The following is a 6339-nucleotide window of genomic DNA, read 5'->3' on the forward strand; positions in this document are numbered from 1 at the left end:
ATTCATCCACATCTTACTTAGTATCTGTCTTGCCTCGTATCTTAGTCCTTAGTCCTGTACCTTAGTTCTTGTCTTAGTGTTCACTCCTGGTCTGTGTACTTCTGTGTGTTTGCCCATGTCTATCTGAGTTCTGTTTTACCTTAGCTTCTGTCTGTGTTCCTTGTTGGTGTCTCGTTGTGTCCTGCCTGTTCCCTGTTAGTTCCTGGTATTTTGGATTATTCTTGTTCTGGATTTTCTGTTGGTTTTCTATGTTCATTTTTGGATTTTGGATTCAGCCACTCTGTTGCAACTGTGCTCACCTTTTGTTTAATTAAAACCATTGAACTATACCTGCTCCGCTCTGTGTCCTGTGTTTGGGTCCTACAACCTGCTGCTTCACCACACGCGAATCCCTGACACAAAGCCAGTGGCTAGCTGGTGAAGTGGAGCAAATATTTAGGGTTCTAGTCACATTGTTCAAACGGTAATTACAAGCAGCCGTGTGGGAAAAATTATTAATGTCAGCATCCAAGTTGTAATTCTGAGTCAGAGATATTGGGGTTTTCTGACAGTTGTGATGTCTCCCATTTGGCTGAAGAAGTGTCAAAAATAGTTGCATAGCCACCATCGCTGGCAATTAGCCTACATCTCAAGAAAATCCATTATTAACACTAATGTAGCGTATTAAGTTCATTTAAAGGACCTATGGACTGTTTGTATTTGGATTCGCTTAACTGCTTCAAATATGCAAAAGCTGCTCATTTAGGCTATTTAAATGGTTTGACTACAAGGCAGTGGGGTTTGTAATAATACATGACATTGCCAACATTGTTCAAACCATAATTACGAGCAGCCGTGTGGGGAAAAAACTACTAGCAGGTTCATCATATCAACTTTATAAGGGCCAGTGTTTTGCGATGCCCCCGTGTGGCCAAACAGGCAGACAAAACATTTTGTTTTGCAGTGGGATGTCCTCAAATGCTCTCAGCCAAGTAGGAAAAGTTGCTTGTTGAATAGTTGTAAATAGTGGTAATTTGATTTAGCAAAGAAGTTCACGATTTGTTTTATTTATTAATTGTTACCAGAAAATGTCAGACCACCGCAGTTGAATTCAGCAGGATTAAAGAAATGAACCATAACATTCATCATTTTAATAGTGTGGTAAAACATAGCTCAGGATATGGATGATTATTATTGGAATATAAGTCATTCTCCAAGTCTCTGCATCATAAAGAATTCCTGTTACAACACAAAGGTGAGTCAGTGGAGCCCCAGAGTTTAAGTTTCTAATAACAGAGGTTAATGAACTTGTGTGCTGTGAGGGAGCATCACTGCAAGATTGAATGTATTTACATGAGCTATTTTGGAATTTGAACGTGCCATTCCCAATTATTTCTAATGAAACTGCAGCTTTTGATTCATGATAGTGAACTGATGATTACTACTGATGGCACCTTCTGAGTCAAAACAGGCTCACCGCCGTCACATTTAATTTTACATTTTGTTTTTCCTGATAAGGCTTTAAAGTGAAGTCACTTCTTGTTGGAAGAAAACAAAAGAGGCAAGATATGTTTCAGAAACAGTGGCTCCTACTGTGTGTGTAAAGTCTGGAGAAAAATGATGGTACTTTGTGTGTAAGGAACCTGGGTTTGCATAAGACTCCTGTATGTTTGCTTTACACACACTGCAGTGTGACTCATGAATGTAGGCTGTGCTTGTAATACATGTGCCCAGGGCATCTAAAGCCTCAGAAGAATAAAAACAGTCAGTGAGTTCAGAACTTGACTTGCCTGACAGAACTACACTCTAAAGGCACCTCCCCCGAGGCTCAAGTCTTTTCTGTGCAGCAGAGCATACCACACCAGCAGAGGCATTTTAAAGGTTCCTCCAAAGTGCGAAATAACAACTGGGGGTCTCCCATAATAGTTAAAACAAACAAAACACCCTGACCTGCACAAATGTTAAATTCAGTCCAAGTCTCAAAGAATGTCAACATGGCAGCCACAAAGCATCGGAAACATGCGTTGGTCAAACACTACACACACACAAAGTCTTGATAAAGGCTGTAAAGGAAGCAGTAGGAGTAGATAGAAAAGAAATGGGGTACAATGGGAACAATAGAAAAGCAGAGAATTCAAGTTTTTCAAAGTACACACAATTCAGACTTGTACGCTTACTGTTTAGAGGAATGGTGCCCTCATCAACACATATGTTATGTTGCTACAACAGAAAGCCTTGTTGTTTGTTTTGTTGTGTATAAACTTAATCCTGCCTATTTATAATGGCAGAGAAACAGTGCAACCAACCCCCCACCCCCCTCACAGGAATGTTAATCTACCCGAGGACTTTGGTCAAGAGTCCAATGGGCCAGCCAACGAACGCCACACAGCTGACAGGGTCGATCCAAGTACATCCAAATGCAAGTTGGCTCTTTAAGGAAGATGCAATTGATCGAAAACCACAGGAAAGGAAAGAAATGCTGTCCAGTTGCATTCTTTAAAAGCAGCCTCATAGTGCAACCACATAAACCGACAAAAGCACCAGAGATTCCAGTGAATTGAGGCTAAATGTGAGGAAGGAAAGCAGAAGAAACTCATCAGAACATACACAGAGCACATAAACTGAAAGAAATGTCAAATGGTATAGAGCTCCGACTGGACAAGGGGTCCATGGGTATTTTTAGCATGAATTTTATCAGGGCTTAGGGACTCAAAGACGATCAAGCTGTGTAGACCCTACCCTAACAGCAACATAAAATTCTTTCAGAAAAAAACTATATTTTTAGGCTGCTAAAGTCTTTTTTTCATTTGTCATGACAATGTCGGCCTGTCAATCAGGAGCTCCACCACTTTGGTCCAACTAAAATATTTAAAAACCTATTAGGTGGATTGCATTACTAGTTTGGTAAAGACATTCTTGGTCCCCACATGGATGAATCCAACCATTTGTGGTTTTGAGAGAAACATCTATAAGAACAGAATGGATTGCCATTAACTTTACCCAGATATACACGACCCCTTCTGGATCAGTGATAACTTTGGAGAGCCATTAACTTTTCATCAGTTTGATATACTTGTGTTTTATGACCAAATACCTGCAAAGCTAATGACATTTCCATCAGCCTTATCTGTACTTTGTTTTTACGTGCCAGGTATCAAATATTAGCATGCTAACACAATAAACTAAGATGATGAATATTACACATGCTAAACATAAGCATGTTATGCTGTCACGGCAAGCTTTTGCAGTTAGCTTAAAGCACTGCTGTGCCTAAGTACAATCTCACAGCACGGTTTCAGAGAATTTTGTGTTACTGTATATTCAGTTGTTTAATCAGCTCGACTATCTGTTCGTTTATGATGGTTGATTTCCACAGCTACGTTGTAGGCAGTCTTATTATAGGAGCCATCATCTTCCTCTTTCAGTGTAACAAGGTAAATGAAAATGAGTAAGTGGAAAAATAGCTTCAAAAAGTCTTCCACATACTCCAGGACGATGAAATATTTTATTCCCTGTACAGCACACAGAAGTTGAATGAACTTCAGTTTGTTTGAATTAGTAGATAAACTGGCGACACCTATCTCTAAATGATATGCAGGCTCAGAACGCTCTTAGATTCCAAGTGGTACTAATTTCAACATCTGATTCTGGAAATGTTGGAGATTAATCTTGGAAAGCTTTGTCTTCAGAGAAGGAAGTAATTTAGGGAAGGAATTTGGCTGAGATCTTACAGGGTGTGACTGTGTACATGTGTCCAGATTAATTGCTTTCTTTAAGACAGTGGTCAGCGGGGTGGTGATGGCACAGTGGATAAGACGCATGCCTTTGGTGTGAGAAACCTGGGTATAATTCCCCACTGTGACGCATCCACCAATGTGTCCCTGAGCAAGACAGTTAACCCCTATCTGCTCCAAAGGCATGTGAGCTCTGAATTAGCAAGACTTCTAGTTAACAGAGGGAGAAGGTGAAAAATAGTTTGTGCATTTTTACAAGCTGAACTCTCACTCTTTCTATCAACTTACCCCCATTAGAGATCTTGTCATATGTGGTTTGTGTCACGGATCACGTGGTTTGTGAGGCCTCTCATTTATTCTCAGCCTTATCACTTACACTACTGCCTGGCCAGCTCCAGTTCATTTGAAAGGTACAAGGCCAAGATGCAGCCTGTAGCTACAGTTAATGAGCCATAAGCCTTGTGGACAAAGTGCAGTTGGCCTCCCATCACAAAACAGAGGTCACCACTTCCCAGTCTGTGTAATATGATCCAACTGTTGTTTTTCAAGCATTTTGATACATTGTTTTGCATGGACCCAAAAAGTTCAGGGGATCTGTGCGCTGGGAATCCACTTAATAAGAGTCCTAGCAAGCTGTGGCTAACTTTATATATGCGCCAGATACTTTGATCTGTCAGTCTGTCAACTAGATTTACAGTGAATGTGGGATGAAAAACATAGCAGTCATAGAAACTGCCACAAATTGACTTCTAAACAATGGCACTGTATCTTCAGTCAACATACAGTTTATTTGATTAATGAAACCAATCTGGTTTACGTCTTGCATGAACAGGTAGTGGCAGTGTATATTTCTGTAATGCCCTCATCCTCCTCAGTATGCCTGCCTACGCTCTCAGTGGGGAGTCGCAAAGTCTGTGACACAACAGCTGGGAGCTCTGATCTCATTAGTGGGCTAATGGGAGGATCGCTGAGCTGGGCATTCCACTGTGGCAGCAGTGGAGGAGATGCACAGCTTTCATGGAGGGAAAATGTCGAAATAAACTAGGGGAATACAGGAGCTTTAGGAAAACCCCAGACAAACGTTCTCACAAAAGTTGGTCATGAGGAAAGAGAAAGTGTTAAGGGCTATATGAACATGAGTAACCAAACAGAAAAAGCAGAGTAACCCAGTTAGTCTTTCTGTTTCCTTTTGACCCCAAAACTACTCTGTTTGGTTTGGCAAATTTGCCTAAATGTGGTTTTATGCACAAAAAATTAACTGGAAAGACAGAACTTAAACTGACTTTTGGACTGTATCTCTGAACTGAGAACTGCTGAGATTGCATACTCTATTTTTTACTTTTTGGAATGTATGCTAAATTTGGATACAGATAATGACAGGAAAGAGGTGGAAGGGGAAGTGAAGTGCAGTGTAAATCATGGCATAGAGTCAAACTGTCTCTTGGCTGCGGGAGTGCTACAGCATCAATCACACCTCGAGAACAAGCTCTTTATCTAGCGGATAAGGAGTTGCTACTACGTGCTGTGTGTGTGTGTGCGTCTGTCCCATGAGCTGTGTTCTGGTACTTAGATGTCTTCCACTTTTTCAGATTGGAATCTGCCATACTGGGGAGCAGATCAGACAGGCTGATTGCCATAAGACTGAACCAGGCACTCACTCACTCACTCCTCTATTTGCTGAATGTTATTAAGCTGCTGCTCAGTCCAAGCACTTAAAGGGATTTTAGTTTTCTCTTAGCTGAATTATTAACCAATGCCTAACTCTGACCACTAAAATGGAAAGGAAGGAAGGGAAAAATATCAGCAACAGGAAATACTGAGATTGAAATTTTTGACCTTGGAAACAGTAATTTACAAAATGATCTCACCACAAGGTCTGTTGTGTAGCTATTCTGGAACTTTTGATCATATGACATGATCTTCATCAGCAGATGGAGTTTGTCCAGTTGTTGTGAAACTGTACTGTACAGATGTCCAAATTTCCATATATTGGATCTCTTTGATGACTTCTTGTCCATGTTGACTTAAAAGTTGAGATTGACATGTTTAATTCTGAGAAACAACAGTGTACAAAACAATCTCATTGTGGACTTTTTGAACTTTTAAGTGACACGAGTATGTAACTGCCTTTTGGAAATGAAAAGCTGAAATCATAACCAATAAAACACAACCTTGCTCAATTCAATATACTTTTGCCGCTATAGCGTTACTTAGTCTGGTATGACCTGTAGCTTTTGTTTGATAATGTTGGCCTGCTTTAGACAGATATTGCTCTGGAAATGACTGAGCCAGTTCATAGACTTGACTTGACTATGGCTCCTCACTACCATTACACAACACTTTAGGTCAATGAAGTTGCCTAAGATTAATGTCTTTAAATCATTTAAACCGAGAATGTTTGGAAATCAAAGAAAATTCAGTGTGACTTTATTCTGTAATTGCCAATTGTAGCCATAGTTGCCGCTAACCAAAGCCAAGTCTCGCTTTCAGCTAACATGGGAGAGAAGTACCTGAAATTCTCTGAAAAATTGAATACAAATCCTTGACAAGTGGGCAAACTCCATCTGCCAAGGAAAATAGGATCCAATCAAAAGCTTCAGAACAGCATGTGTTGAGACTGTTTTGT

Source organism: Micropterus salmoides, unplaced genomic scaffold (genome assembly GCF_014851395.1).
Source record: "Micropterus salmoides isolate LMB-PRFRI ecotype aquatic unplaced genomic scaffold, ASM1485139v1 Ms_hic_scaffold_18, whole genome shotgun sequence".
In the NCBI taxonomy this organism is placed as follows: domain Eukaryota; kingdom Metazoa; phylum Chordata; class Actinopteri; order Centrarchiformes; family Centrarchidae; genus Micropterus; species Micropterus salmoides.